Here is a 22,777-nt window from a genome sequence, read left to right on the forward strand (position 1 = left end):
CTATTGTGGACATTGCTGCTATAAACATTGGGGTGCACGTACCCCTTCGGATCCCTACATTTGTATCTTTGTGGTAAATACCCAGTAGTGCAAATGCTGGATCATATGGTAGCTCTATTTTCAACTGTTTGAGGAACCTCCATACTGTTTTCCAGAGTGGTTTCACCAGCTTGCATTCCCACCAACAGTGTAGGAGGGTTCCCCTTTCTCTGCATCCCTGCCAACATCTGTCGTCCCCTGACTTGTTAATTTTAGCCATTCTGACTAGTGTGAGGTGGTATCTCATTGAGGTTTTGATTTGGATTTCCCTGATGCCAAGCGATGTTGAGCACTTTTTCATGTGTCTGTTGACCATTTGGATGTCTTCTTTGGAAAAATGTCTGTTCATGTCTCTGCCCATTTCTTTTTTTTTATAATTTTTTTTTTAAGATTTTATTTATTTGAGAGAGAGAATGAGAGAGAGAGAGAGAGAGAGAGAGAACGCATGAGAGGGGGTTGGGTCAGAGGGAGAAGCAGACTCCCTGCTGAACAGGGAGCCCGATGTGGGACTCGATCCTGGGACTCCAGGATCATGACCTGAGCCGAAGGCAGTCGCTTAACCAACTGAGCCACCCAGGCGCCCTCTGCCCATTTCTTGATTGGATTATTTGTTCTTTGGGTGTTGAGTTTGATAAGTTCTTTATAGATTTTGGATACTAGCCCTTTATCTGATATGTCATTTGCAAATATCTTCTCCTATGCTGTCGGTTGTCTTTTGGTTTTGTGGACTGTTTCTTTTGCTGGGCAAAAGCTTTTTATCTTGATGAAGTCCCAATAGTTCATTTTTGCCCTTGCTTCCCTTGCCTTTGGCGATGTTTCTAGGAAGAAGTTGCTGCGGCTGAGGTCAAAGAAGTTGCTGCCTGTGTTCTCCTTTTGGATTTTGATGGACTCCTGTCTCACGTTTAGGTCTTTCAACCATTTGGAGTCTATTTTTGTGTGTGGTGTAAGGAAATGGTCCAGTTTCATTCTTCTGCATGTGACTGACCAATTTTCCCAACACCATTTGTTGAAGAGACTGTCTTTGTTCCACTGGACATTCTTTCCTGCTTTGTCAAAGATTAGTTGACCATAGAGTTGAGGGTCCATTTCTGGGCTCTCTGCTCTGTTCCATTGATCTGTGTGTCTGTTTTTGTGCCAGTACCATACTGTCTTGATGATGACAGCTTTGTAATAGAGCTGGAAGTCTAGAATTGTGATGCCGCCAGCTTTGCTTTTCTTTTTCAGTATTCCTCTGGTTATTTGGGGTCTCTTCTGGTTCCATACAAATTTTAGGATTATTTGTTCCATTTCTTTGAAAAAAGTGGATGGTATTTTGATGGGGATTGCATTGAATGTGTAGATTGCTCTAGGTAGCATTGACATCTTCACAATGTTTGTTCTTCCAATCCATGATCATGGAATGTTTTTCCATTTCTTTCTGTCTTCCTCAATTTCTTTCATGAGTATTTTATAGTTTTCTGAGTACAGATCCTTTGCCCCTTTGGTTAGATTTATTCCTAGGTATCTTATGGTTTTGGGTGCAATTGTAAATGGGATCGACTCCTTGATTTATCTATCTTCTGTCTTGTTGTTGGTGTATAGAAATGCCACTTATTTCTGTGCATTGATTTTTATATCCTGCCACTTGACTGAATTCCTTTATGAGTTCTAGCAGTTTTGGGGTGGAGTCTTTGGGTTTTCCACATAAAGTATCATATCATCTGCAAAGAGTGAGAGTTTGACTTCCTCTTTGCTGATTGGATGCCTTTGATTTCTTTTTGTTTTCTGATTGCTGTGGCTAGGACTTCTAATATTATGTTGACTAGCAGTGGTGATAGTGGACAACCCTGCTGCGGTCCCGACCTTAGGGGGAAAGCTCTCAGCTTTTCTCCGTTGAGAATGATATTCGCTGTAGGTTTTTCATAGATGGCTTTTATGATATTGAGGTATATACCCAGAAAAGTGCCTTTTTAAAAATGAATATAGTCAATGTGATTAAGGCTTATAGTATAATGGGTTAGTCAGACTCTCCTTCACCTGATAACCTTTGCAAAAGCATTATCATTTTTTTCCCAGATCCCTGTCATTCAATTTTCCCATCTGTAAAGTAATTCTTACCTTGAAGTAATAAATCTTACACTATAGGATTGATGTGGGAATTAGGTACATAAAATATACTAGTATTTAAGCAGAAACTTACTCTATAATGGTTAAATGGCTGAAAGAAAGGGTAAATGGGAAGACTTTGTAAACATGAACTTGACAGATAGGAGGAAAAGAGTGAGGAGGACAAGGAAATTCTGTCATATTAGGAGTTTCAAATTAATTCTGAACATGGCTATTATTTTAAAAATCAAAATCCTCACTGCATGAAAGAATTTATAATAAGAAACAAATGTATAATCACATTTGTGTGATTTATATAAATCACTATTCTGTCCTGTAGTGCCAAATTTAAGATGGATTAGGGGATTAAGGAAGACAAGAGAATCTGGTAAACAATGTATACAAACTATTTCAGTAATCCAAACATGAAATTATTAGGGAAAAGAAAAAACCAAAGCTTCAGGGATGGAAGAGAGGACTGCAACTGATATTTAGGAGGGAAAATAATAAGTTATGGTGGACAATTCCATGTGAGTATAAAAAGTAGCACTTGAAAAATCCAGGTTTCCATCTTGGGTATTATTTAACTAGATAATGGGGCTGGAGAGAAAAGAAATGAGTTAAGTTTTGTTCATGTTGAGGTTATAAAACAGTCAAGAAAGAAACAGGTAGCAAGGATAGGAAACTGCTTCTCTTAACAATGAATCATGGAACACTACATCAAAAACTAATGATATAATGTATGGTGATTAACATAATAAAATAAAATTAATAAAAGAATATCAGACATTTATATTTTGAAAAGAGACATCTATGATCAAAAGGAAAAATGTCTCATTCCCCATTAATACTCCTCAACATATAATAAATGCAAAGCCCGGTTCCATCAATAACATAATTCCAATGGAATAAGAAATGAAATCACACTGATTGTGTTTATATTAAATTTGTTCACCTAAATCCTATACTATTTTTCTATAAGCTAAGAAAGTTGGGGAGTTAAAAACAGGAATTTATTAATGTGATTAAGGATGTATGTTTTTGCTTTGCCCTTATGATGTAGGAAATATCTGTAATCCTTGAACTACACCAAGACACAGCAACTGACTCTGCTAAATATACAAAAAGTCGATCCCTTTACTGTTTCATAAAATATTCATGAATTTTAGTCTCTGCTCATAATGAAGTTATTCCAAGAACAATAGAATATATTTAATTCAAAAAATTAAAATGACAAATTCTGGGACACATCATTACACTGTGTTTACGCTGATGAATATTGACCTCAATATCCACGATCCTGAGACTCTGATAAGTTGAAGGGTTTGAAAACCAAACTAAATGAATAACTGATTACAAAAGCTCATAAAAAAGCTGAGGGAAGGGCTGTCAGTTTTTCATTACTCTATCAGTTAAAACTCTCTGTTGTAGATAACAGAAAATCAAATCCAAATCAGTTTAAGAAAAAAATACAAGGTTGGGTGCAGCTTTGGAGTGGCTAAGTTCAGAATCATCTTGGTCTGGTTCTACTGAGTTGCTGCCATTCCTAAGTGCTACTCAGTTGCCCCAGATTTCTTCAGCTTAACATCAACAAACCAAGTAGACAAGAGTTCGAGTTCCTTATAGAAAATTGGTTCTCATTAACTTTGATTGACTTTACTTGGATTGAAACCCCTCCCTAAAGAAATAATCATAGCAAGAAAGATGGAATGTGCTGATCGGCTTTTCCCAAGTCACATTCTCCAACTCTGGTAACCAGAAGAAATGAGGCCAGCTTCATCCGAAACATATGAGCTGAGTTCAGGGTAATGATGTTTCACAAAGCAAAACTGAGGACTGTTTATAGATGAAGAGTGTGTTGATGCTGTACTTCAAAATATCAAATGCCCATGCAGTATAAAAAACTTGGAACTGTTCCTGGCACATACCAAGGACAGAAAAAAAAATGTATTTGATCAGTAAATCTTAGGAGATTCTCTAGAATTCTATACCCACTGAATTTATAAGTCAGTGCAATTCACAAGCAATTACAACACAAAAAATTTATCTTTATATGAACAAGTAATTCTTTCAAGTTGATATATAAGTACAAATGAATCTGAAAAAAAAGTTTACCTGTATATGATCATTAATAAGATACCATTTTCATTTATCAAATGGGCAGTTTTAAAAAGATACTGCTGATTGGCGAGGGTAGAATGACAAGGATCTAATACACAGAAGAAAAAAGGAAAATTACTATAACATTTCTGCTGAGCAGTTGTCAATGTAAATCAAGATCCTCAATATTGCACAGTAGTGAAAAATTGGAAACAATCTAAATTTCAAACAATGTTTAGGTACCCTATGATATACTCCAGTGATGGTTAATACTACAGAATCATGCCAAGTGTTTTGAAGACTATGACAATATATGGGGAAGTGTTTATGATACAAAGTGAAGCAAAGTACCAGAGACAATTTTGCATTTATTTATCTCTCTATTTATATATGTTGCAAATTTTTATATACTTATATATCTTGCATATATATGTACACACATACATTACACACACATGTGCACACATACAGATACACACTGACAAGAAATGTACAAAATACATTGGTTTTTGAAACTTATGGTTTTCATTAGATCAACAAATTGAGAAGTCTCCATATCATACTTCATATTTCAAATATCCTTCAAGAAATAAATTTACTTTTATAATTAAAAAATAATTCTTGCTCCTTCTTTTACTAAGTATTAGTGACTTAGATGATCATTATCTCTTCTCTAAATCTTTACCATAACCTTCAAACCATTCTCCTCTCTCACTCCCTGCTTCTTATACATTCCCCTGAATTTTGCCACTTGTCTTTCTAATAACCTATATCTGTTTGTAATCCTTCCACATTTTAAAATCCTCAAGGTTGGGGTGTGTGGGTGGCTCAGTTGGTTAAGTGTTGGACTCTTAATTTTGGCTCAGGTCGTGATCTCAGGGTTGTGAAATGGAGCCCTGCATTGGGCTTGTGCTGGGCGTGGAGCCTGCTTATGATTCTCTTTCCGTCTCTAAAAATCAATCAATCAATGAATCAATCAGTAAAATCCTCAAGGTTTTCTGGTACGGACTATATCAGTAGTCTCTGTGATATTGTGTAAAAGGTTCCTCACAATCTGCCATCAGCAACCTACCAGTTTCATATCCTGCTCCTGTCTATGTACCTATAAGTATGGCTCCAATACTCCCACAAAAGCCAACATGCTTGGAAAACTACACAGAATTTTATCACTCTGGTTTTTGGCTTATGACACTCTAGATCCCAAAATGTCTCCCCCACCCCCTTCCTGGCTGCCAAAGCCTCACATGAATATTTTCTACTCTGTTAAATTTCCCCAAATTCTCCACCCCAGGTAGACTTAATTTATCTTCTGTAAATCCAAGAGTGGCGGTGGTATAATCTTCATCCTGTATCCCCCAATGCACAGAAGAGCAAAACACTAATAAGTATTTGTTAAGTAAATAAATAAATGAATACCTATAGTATAAATAGGTATTTATTAATTTATTAATAAATCACAAAATGATTTCAGAATCCAAAGGAATAATATTCCTAATTCCTTCTGAGAATTTAATTAAACTGCCATTAGAACATAATTCCTTTTAGATATATCAACATTTGTTTCTTTTAACTTAGTGTCTATGGCATCTGTTCTCCCAACTCTTTACCTTCTTGCTTTTGATTCCTATGCAATATCCTTCTTTGTATCCCACACTCCATCCACAGATGCACCTCAAAATATACTCATGTTCTTCTTTACCTATCTATATTTTCCTCTAAGAGAATTATATAATCTCAGTTTATCTATGAACCCATATCATGATAGTTCACTAATTTCACTTTATCTCTAGATTCATATTTAAATTTTTACTTGACAAACACGTATTAGTTCAGTGTCTAAAACTCACTATTGCACAGCTGACCTCATCATCACTATTCTTTATTAATACACATCACTTTTTCTAGCAGTAAAGCCTATCAATGACAGACATCTTTCTTTTTTAGCTCTCCATCATTCCATACCAGTAATTCTCATTTTCCCTGATGTCACTCCTGTATTTTTATTTTCTGCCCATCCTTTCAAATTTCTATTTTCTAGTGTCTAAATCAAGTAGTTAGTTATCTATCTTATACCCTTAAAGTCCAACTTGCTTTCTCTTGTTTGCCAAACATTTTTAAAAACCACACTTATTTCTATGATTTTACATATGCATATATGAAAGTATATATATATAAATTTTCAGCAAATCTCCCCTAATTCTAAATTTTCAATTGCTTGAAGATTGAGTCTAAACTCCACATGTACTTCCATTTTTATCTTATCAACCAGGTCTCGTCACAGTAGACAGCATACAGGAAGTGCTTAATATATGTTTGATGAAATGAGTTAGTATTCATGAATTAGTTCACCTGTATTTCTATCCCCAAACCATCCAGGTGTTAAATCGTTAAATATCACTGGTCCTAGTGCTTGCTATACCATATATTCATAATTCACATGGGTTTTACAAAAATGAAAGATCAGCAACTATTTTGCTCCTCAACAAATGGTATTGGAGTTTTTAAATCAGCTATTTTTGCTCTGACAATTCCCATGATTTTGGCCTATAAAAGGAGTGCTAAGACAAATGTCATTCAGAAAGTCAAAGGGTAGGTTTTTATGAATTTGTATTTCCTTCCCCGGGGAGATGCTGTAGAACCTTTATTAGCTCTATTCTCACAAGCCTAAAGGATTTGGTAAAATCTAAATTCTTTATTCCCTCTATGGAATAATATCATCATAGAGTTACAGCTACTGTAAGTGAAAGTCTATGTAATATACTTTATTTAGAAATTATTCTTAAAAGTAATAGAAACCATCTGGCTATCCACTCCCTCACTCACTTACTTACTATATAGCCAGATTTATGAGTTTGTACGCTCAGGACTGCCTACATCTTATGAGTATTGAAGTAAGAAGATACATGAAGAAATAGACTTTACTGACATACTATTTTGATCAGACACTGCTTCTTTAATCTTGACAGCCTTCTTAAAAGATAAATAGTAGATATTCCAAGATATATTTCCTGAGATAATACAAATATACTCAAGTGGCTCCCTACCTCAGCTCAGCCCATGTTTTCAAAAAGGAGAGGGCTAATGTTCTCGTCTTTTGTTGGAAAAGGAAAGATTGATTTAGAATTGATGGTTTCATGATCACTTGGAGCTTTCTCAGTGTATCATCAATTACATGCATGGAACTTTCACTATCTTTGTTTTATGCCTTATATTATAGTGAAGATTGAATGAAAAAATATCATTTGTCATTAATCTGGCATTAATAAAAGCCTGCGATTTACTTGGTAGAATTTTTGGGCCTCAGTTATTACATTGTGGCAGGGTTTTATTGAATTACCCTGTTGGGATCTCCCAACACAAAATTTGGTTAAGATCTTGAGACTGATGATGTTACACACATATGCACACCAAGGGGATGTGAAAATGTTTATTACTTCCAAGATGGGGCTTTTTGGGGGATAGCAGTATAGAGCCCAAGCAGGTCTGAAAATGGCCTGAGAAGCAAGGAAGGAGAATGAATTTGGGGTTTTACGGTACTTAGATTTAGGGCTTGGGTTATGGATCCTGCCTGGCTTGAATTTCCTGCCCAGACGAAATACTTTATTTATTTATTTATTTTCAGCTTGCTCATATGTGAGGCAAAGGTAAAGCAGAAGAGATGGCACTTTAAATCTGTCAGCAGTTAAACAGCAAAATTGCGTTTTAGTCCCGTTTTATACATTAGAAAATTTTCCATAGCTCAGAGAGGTAAGTAGTTGAAGATCACAAAGCTTTCTTGTCAGAACCAGAACTCATCTCAGAAGACAATTTTAAAATACTTGTTTTTTTTTCCCACCATACCTGTACCGCCTTCCTCAGAAGGAAGTGACTTGATTAAAAATTAATCTGAGTTGCTTCTATATTTCCATTTGAAAATGGCGCCTGGGTGGCTCAGTTGGTTAAGCGACTGCCTTTGGCTCGGGTCATGATCCTGGAGTCCCAGGATCGAGTCCCACATCAGGCTCCTTGCTCAGCAGGGAGTCTGCTTCTCCCTCCTCTGACCCTCTTCCCTCTTGTGCTCTCTATTTCTCATTCTCTCTCTCTCAAATAATAAATAAATCTTAAAAAAAGAAAAAGAGAAAAGAAAATGTTTCCAAAGACTTGCTGTGTTGGAATGGATCTAAAAAGGAATTACAATTGAAATATCTGCACTCCCTGATACAGACACAATGTGTCAGATCAGGACCTACTTTTGGAAATCATTGTCATCTAACTAGTAGGATATTTTAAGATATGATTATAATACTCTAGTACTCTGGCTCCTTCACCTACCCAAATAAATCAAACAATTCCTACCAACTGTGCTGCATGTTATAACAAGGAGATACAATGTCTTTAACTTCACTTGTTCAGAAGCAGTGGGGGTTCAGCTTAGAGTCAGGGTTCCACTGCCTGCTATAAGTTTACTTGTCTAGCTTTGACTCCTATTGCTTAGGTCCTTGTTCTGGTGCCTGCCTGTATAAAAGACTCATCTCCTACCTCCTTGAAATCCTGGCATTACTGCTTGTCCTTCACCTATTACATGCTCCAAGGTACATGCTGGAACATTGGATGCTCCCAGGTCTCTGTTTTATCAAACATACCTGATCACAGTTTATATCATAGTATATCTTGCCTTCATCTTACACCCTCCTGGGAGCATCAGAGGAGAGGCAACATTATTGAGATCCTATACCTTAAAATGGCATTCATTGGAACAAAAAGACAAAACTTGGCTCTGTATGCTAGGTTCTCTCCTCCCCGCCTCTGGCCTGCCTACTCCTCAAGAGGCTTTCTTACCTGGACAAAAATAAGTGCAGAACTCATTTCTTTTTTATTTTTAAGTTTGTTTTTTTTTTTTTTTTAAGTTTTCTTTTTTTTTTTTTAACCAGTACTCATTTTTTAGTAACTACTGTCTTTCATGTCTATCATGTCTGTATTTACATGCGCCCCTTGTCATAGAGTCTTTGAGGTACTGCTTCTCGGGGTTTTCAGAGGTCTGAAAGGTTAAGCCCTTTAGAACAGTTTTAAGAATTTGATAAATGGCCAGGAAGAAGTTTCTCACAATTTACTAGTTTTGTAAACTGCGTTGGTTCTTGCTGATTTATTGTCGACTTACTCAGGAGGGTCTGATAAAAGATAGATTCTATTCTTATTGTCTCCATTTAATTACAGGAAGGAAATTTAGTATCCTCAGTTCTAGAAATCTTCTCATTTGATAGAAATACTAAAGCCATCAACAGTGTGTATCAATGATGGACTCATGTAATTCTCCCATCCACTCTCTTCCCCAGGCCTTTCCCATTGGTAAAATGGAATCTGCTATCTTTGTGGGGTCTAGAAACTGACCTTCTAATTTAGACCAACACAATATAAGAAAAACAACCAAATGAATTATCATTTTTTAAAGATTTTTTATTTATTTATTTGAGAGAGAGAGCACGAGGGGCAGAGGGAGAAGTAGACTCCCCACTGAGCAGGGATCCCAATGCGGGGTTCAATCCAAGGACCCCGGAGATCATGACCTGAGCCAAAAGCAGAGGCTTAACTGACAGAGCTGGCCAGGCACCCCCCAAATGAATTATCTTTATGCACTAAAATGCTGAAGTTCTTGGAAAGTTAATCTATACTCCTCTTAGGAGTTAAGTACCAATAGTTCACCTTTTTAATCATATGTAATATGATCACCTTTTCATTGCACGCACTCCCAATTTTCCCTTTTCTGGTTGAATATTAGTATTTCTATGGAAGACATTTTCACTCAAAGGAGTTTTTTTCAACTTATCTTATTCTCCCTTCATGACCAGGCTCTAACACCTCTTTCTACTGCATCTTCTTTCTTTTCCTTCTCAATGATTTTTTGTTCTTAGTTTACTAAAGTGTTTGCACAAGTCTTCTCTATTCTAAACATCTTGCTGCTCCTCTGATCCCCCCTTAACCTAATGTCCCAGCACCTTTCTCTTGTCTTCATTTAAACTTGTGTTGTGAGAAATCCATTATGAAAAAAGATGGAATATGAAAAACTTTCTTTATGATATTAATTATATCTTGTGATCTTTTTGAATCTTAATTTCCTTTTCCAGGAAAAATGGTTTCTTTTAGTTGAAAGATTTATAATAAAATATTAATTCAAAATAAAAACAAGAAAGAAAAGCATGATTTTTTTTTTTTAATGTAAGGGTAATTAAGTTTTGTCTGCTATGCGTTACTTCTTTTTCTTCTTGGCAGAATAAAAGAGGGGCCATTCTGTTGTCAAAATTTGGAATGTAAACGTGATTAAAAGATTTGAAGAATAGTAATGGGATGAACCTCATTCCTTGGCACTCAGTAGTCATTAAATCAATGTTTGTAAAGGAATTTTCAAGCAGAAGCATTTCATATTGTGTCTTATATCTTACCACAAAAGAGTGGTGAGGATCAACTTGAATACCATGCAGTCCTTACTGTGTGACTTTCCGTTTCCAACTGTCCTTCACTACAAATGTATAAGAAAAATAAAAGAAGAAAAGATTTTTCCCTAAATTTTGGATCCTCTCTTCCTTTGTTAATTTTAATTTGGACCTCAAGGTAGCTAGTTTTATTATTATTCATTATTGCCTTATGATCTTCATTATCATCATTATCATCATGTTGCACTCATAAAATAAAGCCTACTTTAATATTCACTGTCACCTTTGTCAGAAGAAAAGTTATGCCTTCCAGAATCATGAAATAAAATCAATAGCTGATCCCTGTAGGAGATTAACACCATAATGTGATGACTGCCCAAACCCACAAAGTCTCATCTGATAATATATGCTTTTCTTCTATCTGATTTAAAGTTTATAGAAATCAAACTGAATGATAATTATAACCTAGGATCTATGTAGGCAAACTGATAGATGTCATCATTATTGAAATTAGAAAAGGTATAATTAGCTAAAGTTATTTTAAACCCATTTATCATCTTAGTCATTAGGGTAGTTCTGAAAACATCTATAAAATACCTCAAGGACCAAGAATTCAATATAAATTCGTTTCAATTCAAAATACAATATGCTAAACACCTGCTATCTTGGGCTCAACAATAAATGATAATGAAGTACTACGTTAACATGTAGATCTGTTAAGAGAGACCAATGTGAATAGTGATCAAACAATGTCAACGAGGGTAAAATTGTTAAAAAAATGTTAACAAAATTTTTCTCTTTAGTGATATTAGCCATCAAAATTATAGTTTACACACAAATCAAAACTGTTTTAAATAATTTGGTATGTAATCTTATGAGAATATCAAGCTGGAAAATGGTAATATTATCTTAGATTTCACACACTAAATTTACAGAGTTGATATCTTTACATTATTTTCCCATAATATCTTTAATTATGAATACAGGTATGAAGAATATTTCTCATACACTTCTGGGAAAATAAGTCAGACATAATTTTATTAGGATACTAAAGTATTATTTTGAAGGATTCTAAAATCATTTTTTGTATAAAAGGAAAAGATTGCCTTTTGAGTACTTTTGTTTTTATTTTTTTATTTTTTTGACAGTCTGCACAAATATAATTGAAAGTGTAATCATAGTATTTTGGTATCACAAAGAATCAGTAGCTAAGTTATCAAACTACAAATAAAAATCATGTATTTTGTTTTAATCTTTATAATGAAAATTGTTTTCTCATAAAAAGATCAAAGTGTGCTTACTACTTCCTTGGATTTTTAAAGAGGTAATGAGCAGTAAACTTAGCAATTACTCATACATATTACTCAATGTCATTCATTGAAGAGCAGCAAACTATGAAGAAGGAAAGATATCATCTATTAAGGGGAGAGACTTTGGTCCAATTTTATACTCCATGAGTTCTCATTCTTCATTGTAATGCTTGAATAATTTTATGCACGGCATTACAAATAAAGGTAGAAAATTCTTGAAGTCTGTTTGACTGTGGTTTAATTGAAATGCCTCTTCCACAATCGTGTGTGCTAATTCAACCAGCAAACTTGATGTGCTTTTAAATGATACAAAGCTAGATAGTATATCACAATTTGCAAATGATACATCATGATGTTAAGAAAAATCTGTGTTGCTCCTACCAATCCACTGGCTTGGGTTTCTGTAAATCTTTTTTATCTGCACCAATAATTACCACACTTCAGCAAGGCAGCTTTAATTAAATGTCATCCTTTAAAATCAAGAAACACTTACAAGGTCAAGTAGGTCTAGGATAAAACTAAAGTTTGCTCTCAAATCATGGATTGCTTGATATTCTGCTATAAAGAAAAATTGTAAATGGGGCCTAGATAATTGTCCTCATACAATTTTAATGAGATTTTGACCAGTTTGGAATTGTTTCCTCTGTATAATTTTGCATCTGTTAGTTGAACAATAATACTTTCTTACTTTTGACTGTGAAAAACTTTCCACAGGAAAGTATTTCATGCAATAAGTCTGGTATTTCCTATTTTTATGAAAATCAGTTTAGGAGACTTATAATCAGTTTTGCCAAACGAAGTAAAAGAACTACCTGGGTTACAATTCCCTAACTGCCTTGTAGAAGTTCAAAAGATAATTTTGTTAACTGTTTCATTCTATTTATGTGAATGTGTGTGTGTGAAATTATATGAGATATGTTATACAATTTCTAAAATATTAAAGGGATAACCAGATCACATGTTGATTTCAATTGTTTGAGAAAAGTATGAAACCTTGAAATATTCAGTGCTTACACACTGAAAAACAATACCTTCATTCTCTCATTCAATTCTTCTATTTTGTATCTACCATATGTATGTGGAAGTGACACATAAAGAAATGGACGATTATTCTATAGGAATAGTTAGACAATGCAGGAGCTGCAGTTTGAAAAAAATAACATTTATTAATTACTTCAGTGCAAAAATGACATCATATGAACATATGAATGAACATACTGTTCATCCATCTGATGAACAGTAACATCAAACCTGGCCCAAGATCACTCAACTCATTAATGGTAACAGTGGTATTTGAACCCAGTCAGTGGGATTCTAGAGTATATAATCATAAGCCCTAACTCTTCAGCCTCTAATAGGTAAAAATTTGCAGTTTGAACAAAACAGGATTTGAAAGACTATTGAATAAAATGGGGAAACCTGAGCAAAGACTTTGGTATACCATTGCATTATATGTTGGGCAGACTTGGACACAACTTTCTCAATATGCAGTCCTCTCTCCTTTTCCAGACTCATCTCAAATCTTGAATTAAGTCATACGCAGTGTTCATATGCATACATTCTCATCTCTATACTTTTGTATATACTCTCACTCCATTTCGAAGCCCCTCCCATCTTTGGCTTTTCCAATATCCTTTAAAACCCAACTAGGGATCCACACTTTCACTGTCTTTCTATCTCCTATCTCTCTTCTGTTCCCTTAAAGTGCCCTATGTATATTACTCTATTGAATTTAACACGTTTTCTAATTAGTTAAGTAATTATCACTAGTGTCTCACACAATAACTAGCCTAGTAAATACTGATAAGATTTTGTTGACCTAAATTGAACTTAAGCATGAACCTTGTGTTTTTATTGTTTTCCTTTCAGCCTGCTACATATTAGAAATTCAGACTTTTAAGGACTAAGTGAACGGGTTATATGTGTGCTGGACATGTGCACGTGACTTAAGCCTACGAGGCCTGAGCTTGGATCCCATTTCTACCATTTAATTGTCGTTTAATTTGTCCAGATGTTCAACTTCCTTAAGCCTCTGTTTCTTCATCTGAGAAGGGAAAATGAAAACTGTCTTCCCATATGATCACCAATATAGAATGAGATAATGTATGTGAAACGATCACTATAGCACTCAATGGAAAGTCGATGTTCCATATGTGGTGGTTATTAAGTATTAACTAATTAGGCATTAACCTAGTTAGGTTTTTGGTATTAGTATCAGTGGTATCATGAATGTTCTTATTTTTATTCCTTAAACATCCCCCAAATATGATTCTTTAACAATAGTCTAGATAAAATAATGAATTAGGAACATTTACAAACTAGTCAATATAAAGATTAAAAGATTATAAATAGGCAATATAAGATTGAGAATTTTTACTATTTCAAAGGAAAAAAGAAAAAATATTCTAAAAACAAATATGAGCATCTTTTACAGAGGGAACTAGAGGGAGTTATAAGTTGACCGAATTTGAACAAGTTTCATGTGACTACCAAGCTGTCCACTGATATTCATTTCCTAGAGACTACTAAATTGTTCCATACTTCTGGAAAAAAGTCATTTAAACTCCCTTTTCATTATGTATACTGCCTTTGAGAGACCAGGGACCTTCCTAAAGAGACATTCAGTGTGGGACTAAAACCATTTGAACCATTGACAGAGTGAAAATGGCTTATATTAATGCAAAATGAGACATTACTGTAAATGTTAAAGACTTTTTAGAAGACTTTTCATAATATCTTGAAGTTATCCATATCTATTCTAGTCATGCAAAACTTTAAATTTAGTACTTTCTTAGGGCAGTCAGTAATATGCTGTAGTTAGTCACACATGAATTAGTAACTAGTGTCACTGGAAAATCAATGTGAACTAAGCTTTTTGTGAAATTTCAACACAATTCATATAGGTGTTTTGAGCCACTTATTCTCTAGTTGCATTTAGTATCATTTGTTCAAAATACACAGAAGGAAGAACATTCTTATTGACTTAAAGGCCTATGTTTCCCAAAGTGTATAAAATATCATTGCTTTACTAATCTTATCCATATCTTAATTTAGGGACAAAAAATATTTTAAAAATTCAAACAAAGCATTTTGTACTTCAGGTCTAATAAAATCTGTGCATTTTTATTATATTTGCAAATTATACAAACATTGTTAATGCTGAAGATATTTAAATGTATAAGACAGAATAAAACTGTATTTTCTTAAATTTATTAAGTTTGATGATTTAAACCAATGATTAAATGCTTTTAAATACTGATAATTACATACAAGGATATTTTTGTATGCACAATAAAACTGCACAAATATACTTGAATACACCAAATATGATTTGACATCCTTTTTTTAAATGTTTGGACTTTTAATGTAGAAGGAGAAGTATTTTATTAGTGTTTGATAAAAGACTCTTGTTTGGAGAACATAGGCAGTGATTCTACCTAATAAAATGTCTGAATTCTCCACTGGACCTTCTCCTAGATTTTTTTTCCAAAAATTGCTTTATCAATATAGTTCATGTATTTTCAACTAAGAGACAACTATTAAAATTACCCTACTATTGAGTCCTTGATTCATTCATCCATTTATTAATTCCAACCTCTATGGAGTTTTTACCCTGTGCAAATCACACAATTTCTGCTCACCTGGAACATTTTATTTTTGTAAAGGAAACTGCTTTATAAATATCAAAATGATAACGTTATAGCATAATAACCACATTAAGAAGTACAGAGAAAGCTGTTTAGGAATGCCTGGGGGGAGGGGAAGGAATCCTTAGAAGGAAGGAATAATTTCAATTATGAGATTCAGAATTTCATAAAAATAGTGACGTTTGAGCAGGGGCTCAAAAGATAACTGGGGTTCCATCAATGGAGTCAAAGGAATGGCATCAGCCAAGGCAGAGATCTGGGAGAATGCAGAGTATTTGAAGCATTTCACATGGGCTGACTAGGCTGTTTACTCAGGGACAGAGTGTGAGATAATTTGGAAAAAAATTTGCAAAGTTCTTGTATGCCAAGTTACAAAGTTTAAACTTGGTTTATACTTAACTAGTTTGTTACTACTCGGCCTCATATTGAAATATATTTTCTTTCACTTATAAAAATGTTTAAACTAGAATAAAATAAATTAACAGAAATGTAAAGGGAAATACTAGCACTCCACTTGATAGGGTTATGAGCAAGGACATGAAAGAATAATATAGAATTGAAATAAAGAACATCTGGAAGTGGTATGGACAGAGAGCAATGGGTTACAGGAGGTGGATTCTAGAGGCCTTGACCCTTGTTTTCCTCACTTCTATTTGGAAAAGTATTGATGTACTTATTGGACTACTATGGACCTAACCAGGTTTCTTTGGGCCGAGAGCACTCAGTGTGGAAACAAAAAAGGCAATGATAGAGGCATTGCAAAAAAATAAATTCAGAATAACTTGCATATTGAAGGACCTTAAGCAATTAAAGTAATTGAGGCCAAAGAAATATATGCCAAATTTGCTTGAGCAATAAGATGAACAAATATTTTGCCTTTCTAAAAAAAAAGAAAAAAAAAGCAGTTTCCTATTCAGGCTTCCACAGACATAGAGACTGTCATGTCAGCCTTTATCTTGTTTCTTGGGAACCCCCAGCCATCATATAAAAGGTCGGACTTGCTGGAGAGACCTTGAGCTTGCACTGAGATAGAGGGAGCCCAGGTGAGCCCATCCCAGTCACCAGATGAATACCAGCAACTGGAGCATAATAATCACCCAGATGATGCCTCAGTGATGTGCCTGTGTGAATTCCTGACCCACAAAAGCATGGTGTTGCTTTGAGCCGCTAAGTGTTGTATAATGTATTACACAGACACAGATGAGTAGAAAAGCCTACTTCCCCAAATTTTGTATAAGAAGGGTCATCCTACTTCCCAGAACTTTATATAAAATGAATTAAAGGATTCATTTATCAAATAATAAATATGGAGTTTTATAATAGATGCTAGGATCATGCAAATGAAAAAAAAAGATATAAAGTCTATTCTCTAGAGGTCACAATCCCGTACAATAGAAAGGGAAATTAATAAAATAAGTGGATAGGATAACTTTAGCCATATCAGAAGTTTGCAGAGAGTAGCTGGGCAGAAAAAGAAAATACCATGAATGTAGAAAAAGCAAAGGAAAACAGATTCCATCATTTAAAACGCTCGTTGGTTAGGTGAACATGCAAACTATAAATAAGATTTTCAAAAGCAAACTTTCACATACACTTAAGGTCACAAACAAATGAGGGAATTTTTGAGTCCTTTAGAAAAAAGAAAAATTAACTTGGAATTTAAGATAGCAGAAACTTTCCTCAGGTGTCAGGAGTTACCCAATATCATCATAGAGAGTTCATTTATTGGTCCTCTACCAATTTTTCCAGAAGAAAGACATTTTTCATGGGAAAGGAATTCTTCCTCTTTGTTCAATTCTTTTGTGACCAATATATATATGTATATTTCAGTGTAGAGGTGGTAGTTATGGAATTAGATACTAGTTTTCTTCCTTCTTGTTATGTTTTAGACAGGTGGTGAAATAAGCTCACCAGTTTTTCCTAAAACTATTGGTTGAATCTAAATCGGCCCGTCGATATTCTTAGTCCGCTCATTTATTTGTCCTGTACAGTTCTTCCATATGTGTTGACAGAAGGAGTGACTCTCAGCCTCCTGCATCCCAATTATCCTATCTCCATCTTCCTCATTTTCCAAAAGCTGGTCCCATTTGCACTCTCAGTTCTACTCCACAAGAAAGACCAATTATGACCAATTCTGAAGAACTTAAGCACTGCCTGACAGTCTAATGTTTGAGTAGGCTTTCTATGATAATTTGTCTTTGGGAGCAGTGGCCCATAGCTGACTTTTTGGCCCCATTTTGTTCCCCTAACCTTTCTCACTGCTAATCCAACCAAGATATGGCCAATATTGAGTAGCAGATATTACAAGTGACTGAAAGCCACCTCCTTCTTCCCTAAGACTCCTATTAAGACAGTACTTCTCCACCCATTTCTGAAGTCAGAACTTCCTCCTCATATAACAAATTGTATGTGACTCTACTTTTTGTCCCTTTTGCCTAGTTCCATATTTTCTTTTCCTCAGTCATCTAATACTTAAATCTGTTCTTAAGAAGGATAGAGGAAATGACAAGAGAGCACCACTCCCACCCCTGATTAAATGAAAGTGGCACTCAATCTTTTCATTAAGGAGTAGATCACCCATATAATTCTGATTCTTCTTTGACCTTTATTATCTAGTTAATTTGAAACAAGATTTTCAGAACTGAATAAAACACAGTCAAAACAATATACTTATGCAGGTAGACATTTCTTCCTTAAGTATATCCCCTCTGTTCCATATCTTGTAATACTGCAGGGAAACTTCCTTGTCAACAATCTGTACATCTTCTTGCCAAAGTCATTTTCTCCAGTTCCTGACAAGAAGCCATAATATTACAAGAATGTTCATAGAGTATAATAAAATCCATTTTCCTTCACTACCCATGTAAAGGAGACTGTTTTTGCATTGGAAATTATTAATCTCTGAACCTCAACTTCTTTTTTTGAGATATAAAATCACTCATGCATTTTTGGGAAGGTACATTCTGTCCTCTTTCTCGGGCCATGTCTTGCATTGCTGGGGATGGGAGTAGATTCAAATTTCTCCATTCTTCATTGCCAATGTATTCTGGAATAACCTCATTCAGAGTGATTCTACCATCTTCTGGATCCTAAGGCCTCTCTGAGAGCTGTTCAAAGTGCTATGACATTTTTGGGAGAGTAGTAATTATTTTTAAAAGTAAGTACAAGACTTCATAGAGGAGGAAAAGACCTCATGGAGGTAACACTAAGGTTAAACTTTTAAAAGATAAGTAGAAGTGTGCTGGGTAAGAAACAGTAGAAAAGGAATACCCACCGAGGAAAGAGCTTAAGGAAAGAAACAAAGTTTTGCAATAGCATAGAGTAATATGGAAGGGAACACCTTTACAGTGCCCTGGGGAAGGGAAAGCAATGAGATTTGAAAGTGAGATTTGGGACAGAGCAGGAAGGATCCTGAATAACATGATAAGGTTATTTGCTTTTATGTAGGCAATAGGAAAAAGGTAAGTAACAGGTTCTTTCCCACTCTTCTGGATTCCTGGAAGATCTCCAGTTTTGAAAGTTGCCTGAGATAATTAGCATGATAACAAGTAGAATCTTAGAAAAGAAATCAAAAGACAAGTCTTTATGTAAAGGATGCCAACAGGGGCTCTGCGGGAAAGCTATCACTTGTATAAATAGAGATACCCAGAGCCACTTTTTTTTAAGATTTTATTTATTTATTTGAGAGAGAGAGAATGAGAGATAGAGAGCACGAGAGGGAAGAGGGCCAGAGGGAGAAGCCGACTCCCCACCGAGCAGGGAGCCTGATGCGGGACTCCATCCCGGGACTCCAGGATCATGACCAGAGCTGAAGGCAGTCGCTCAACCAACTGAGCCACCCAGGCGCCCCCCAGAGCCACTTTTAAGAGTACCAAATCCTATATTTGATTTGCACTGGAAGAACTTCAGAGAGGAAATGGAAGTTTGGGAAAATGACTTGCGTAGGAGCCAAACCTGTTACATACTCCCTAAATTGATACAACTGGCTTAAGCACAGAGACAGTGAAAGTGGCAGAGTTAACAACTTTGTGGCAATAGATATAATGGAATGGGAATGTTGAATAGGAACAGGAGGGTGGCCTGGAAAGGGGGCTGTGAGGACAAATTTTGCATAACATTACATAGGCAAATAGATGGACAGGGAACAATAGTACGAATCAGGAAGCACTCAAAAGCCCCAAATGCTTTTGCCAAGCATATTTGCCCTTGTTTAACCAAATGCATGTTAAAAATTGTTCAGCTTAAACAAACTTGAAAATACAACCAAAAGGACAGGGGAAAAAAAAAAAAAAAACCTTCTTTCAGAAATTGGGCTCTAAGCTTGTTTTTTTAGAGATGTCTTTGTTATAAAGCAGGAAGACACATTTCTCAGAGTTTTTCATCACCAGTTTTCTTTTTCTTTATAATCAGATGTTCTATCATTAAATTCTGGCTGATTACCTTGGGGCAAAAATATGTGTCATGTTTGCCTCTTGGATTTTGTTTAGCTCAAACGCACTATGCTTTATGTTTTTCAAGTGGATGTTAGAGTTAGGTCTGACTTGTACAGAGTTTTGATCTACTTCATAACAGCTTTCCTTTCCACCTTCTGTTAAATCTGAGGATTGTGTCTAATGGAAAAGCCACAGAAAACCACACTGAAAGCAAAATGAAAAACAAAACAGAACAAAAACATACCTTTGACTTTTACTTATTACCATCAGTCCCTACACACCACTCAGTTATACTCTTAGTCCTAATAGGCTTCCAGCAATAAAATTAACATTTCAAAACCCAGAACCTATTACTGCAGTTTAGTAGTATTGTCCAACATTTCTCAGGGTCCAAATCCTACAAAATGGATGGGAGGTAATTTTGAAAAAATAAAATAAAATTTCCCCTCTCTTTGCTGATGAAGATATTTCTCAGCAAGGATATAACATGATTTTCTAGGTGGTAAAAATCTAATGTGTTTTCTGCTTTAAATTAAGGTAACAATTTGGCACTCACAAAGTAATCTTGGCCATGTATCTAAAAACAAAAACCAAAACCCTTGTAGCTGCCAGGTGTCTAATTTTCTGCTTGTCACATCCACGCGAATGAACTAGAAAGCGAGGCTGTGTGAATAACCTCTGCAAGCCCAGTTTGTTCTTCAGTTAAGATGGAAATTAACATGGCCCTCCCAGCCTTCTAGACTTCTACGTGTTTTCAAATTCAGTTAATATACAATGAAAAACCAAAGCGCCCCAAAGCCAACAGGGTATTAGGCTCTTTGGCCTTTAACCAGAGAATGTAGATCACATTAATGTACAGTTGTCCTTATAGGTTCTAGCTATAGAAGATGAGTGCATCAGGTGAATAGTGCAATAATGATTTCTAACATAATCATATGTATGCCAATTAGTGAATTGTGCCAATTTTCCACCAATTCAGTTAATAATTTAATAACAGGCTGTGTGTAAATGGACAGTCATGCCCTTAGTCATCTCTGAAGGGAAATAACTTGATTTAAAGGGAATATGTCTGCCTCCCATTCCAAACATAATAGGCACAATGACAAACCAATTGGCAGAAACTAAGGAATTATATATATATTGTCCTGTTAAATGCTCATAAGACTGTGAAGTATTTTTAATTAAATAACATAGATAAAGACCTTGACACTCTTTATAGTGACTTACCTAAGTTTTTAACTATTAACTGAGTGTATTCAACTTCCAAAGTCCCTTCTTCAGTTGCTACCATGATTTGGTGACCTGAAAATAGGATGAAAGGCTGCCTACTATTTAAAGAAGAATGCTAGAAGTTCCAAACAAACGTAAAATATAAAAACCACTAAGCAGACAATTCATTTTGAATAAATAATTGTAAAATGGGGAAAATGGCAATGCCAAGGCCACAAAAGTACCAGAATAATTTACTTAACCAGGCAAGAGGAAAGTAAGCAAACTAAAAAAGGTTGTGATTATCAAACGCCGATTCTACTGAAAATTTGAGCAGACCCTGATTTACTAACATTTGCAGAAATCTGAACAAACAAGACAAATCAGATTAATAATTAATTCACAATTGACAAAAATCATTAGGCTGCAGAGCTGTTCCCATTAATTGCAGATCCCATGTGACATTCACCATATTACCACTCATACCAATGTAGATATGAGCAAACTGTGAGCTGCCGACAATGGGGAAGCTGCAACACAGATCAATGCTGTCATTATGAAGACAAAACCAGCACACCAAAATGCTTTCCTCCCACTGTCTAACATCATCCATATTGATGTTTTCTGTCAATATATAATAATACACTGTCACACTTGATGGGACAGGAGGAACAGATTACAGAGAAATTGCCCTGGAATATATTTTTATACATTGTTTCTCTGGAACGGTATAATCAAAACAATTATTGATTCAGGAACTTTGATTGCTTGTCCCTACAAGCTGCATGAAGCATGACAGGAGAAGTTACATATTTTTATTCACTTTACCATTGTGTTTAAAAGTGTTGGTTAAAAGAAAAAATCTAGAACTTATTCTGCTCACACTCTCCCTTTGCTTCCACTGACACAGGTTGTAGCAATTCTTGATTTCTCACTCTCTCTTAGCAAACACAAAAGTCTCCATCTCCAAAGTCTAGTCCCAAATGAGCTTACTCTCTTCACCCATTCACCCACCCTCGTCTGAGGCACCGTCGTGTTTTGCCTGGTCCTGAGTTACTGCCCTAATCTCCTAACACATTTCCCTCTGGCCCAAGTGAGATTATTAAAATTGTAGTCACTTATCATCAATCCTCTGTTCAAAACTTGCCAGTTGTTTCTCCTATTGCTCAGAGCAAAAACCAATGCCTCTAATGAGATGCAATTAGCTCCTCAAACTCAAACCCAATGCTCCACTGCCCTTGTGATCTCATCTGCTGCTACCCTCCACCCTTCCTTATACAGCTCAACAGCCTCATGGGCCCACTGGACCTTCTTAAGACACCGCAGGGAACACTTCTGCATCAGGATAGCTTTATGTGCATAGCCCACCACTTGGAAAGGCCACATTCTCCGTGAGCCCTCCTTTATATCTGTACTTGTTGTCCTTGTTTTTCTGGTCTCTTTTCTGCTTTACTTTTCTATAGCAATTGTTAAAAATATTCTATACATTAACTTATATATAAGCTTTATCAAGGCACTGATTTTTGTGGGAAGAGGGAGTATTTTTC

General features: G+C 35.3%; 1 pseudogene; it reads right to left on the reverse strand.

The window, feature by feature from the left end:
- Positions 1–22,616, reverse strand: part of LOC112824015 (acyloxyacyl hydrolase pseudogene) — a 38,603-nt pseudogene extending 15,987 nt beyond the window's left edge.
- Between the last annotated feature and the right edge of the window lie 161 nt (positions 22,617–22,777).

Source organism: Callorhinus ursinus, unplaced genomic scaffold (assembly GCF_003265705.2).
Source record: "Callorhinus ursinus isolate GAN/ISIS: 27379988/994484 unplaced genomic scaffold, GSC_fseal_2.0 scaffold9, whole genome shotgun sequence".
In the NCBI taxonomy this organism is placed as follows: domain Eukaryota; kingdom Metazoa; phylum Chordata; class Mammalia; order Carnivora; family Otariidae; genus Callorhinus; species Callorhinus ursinus.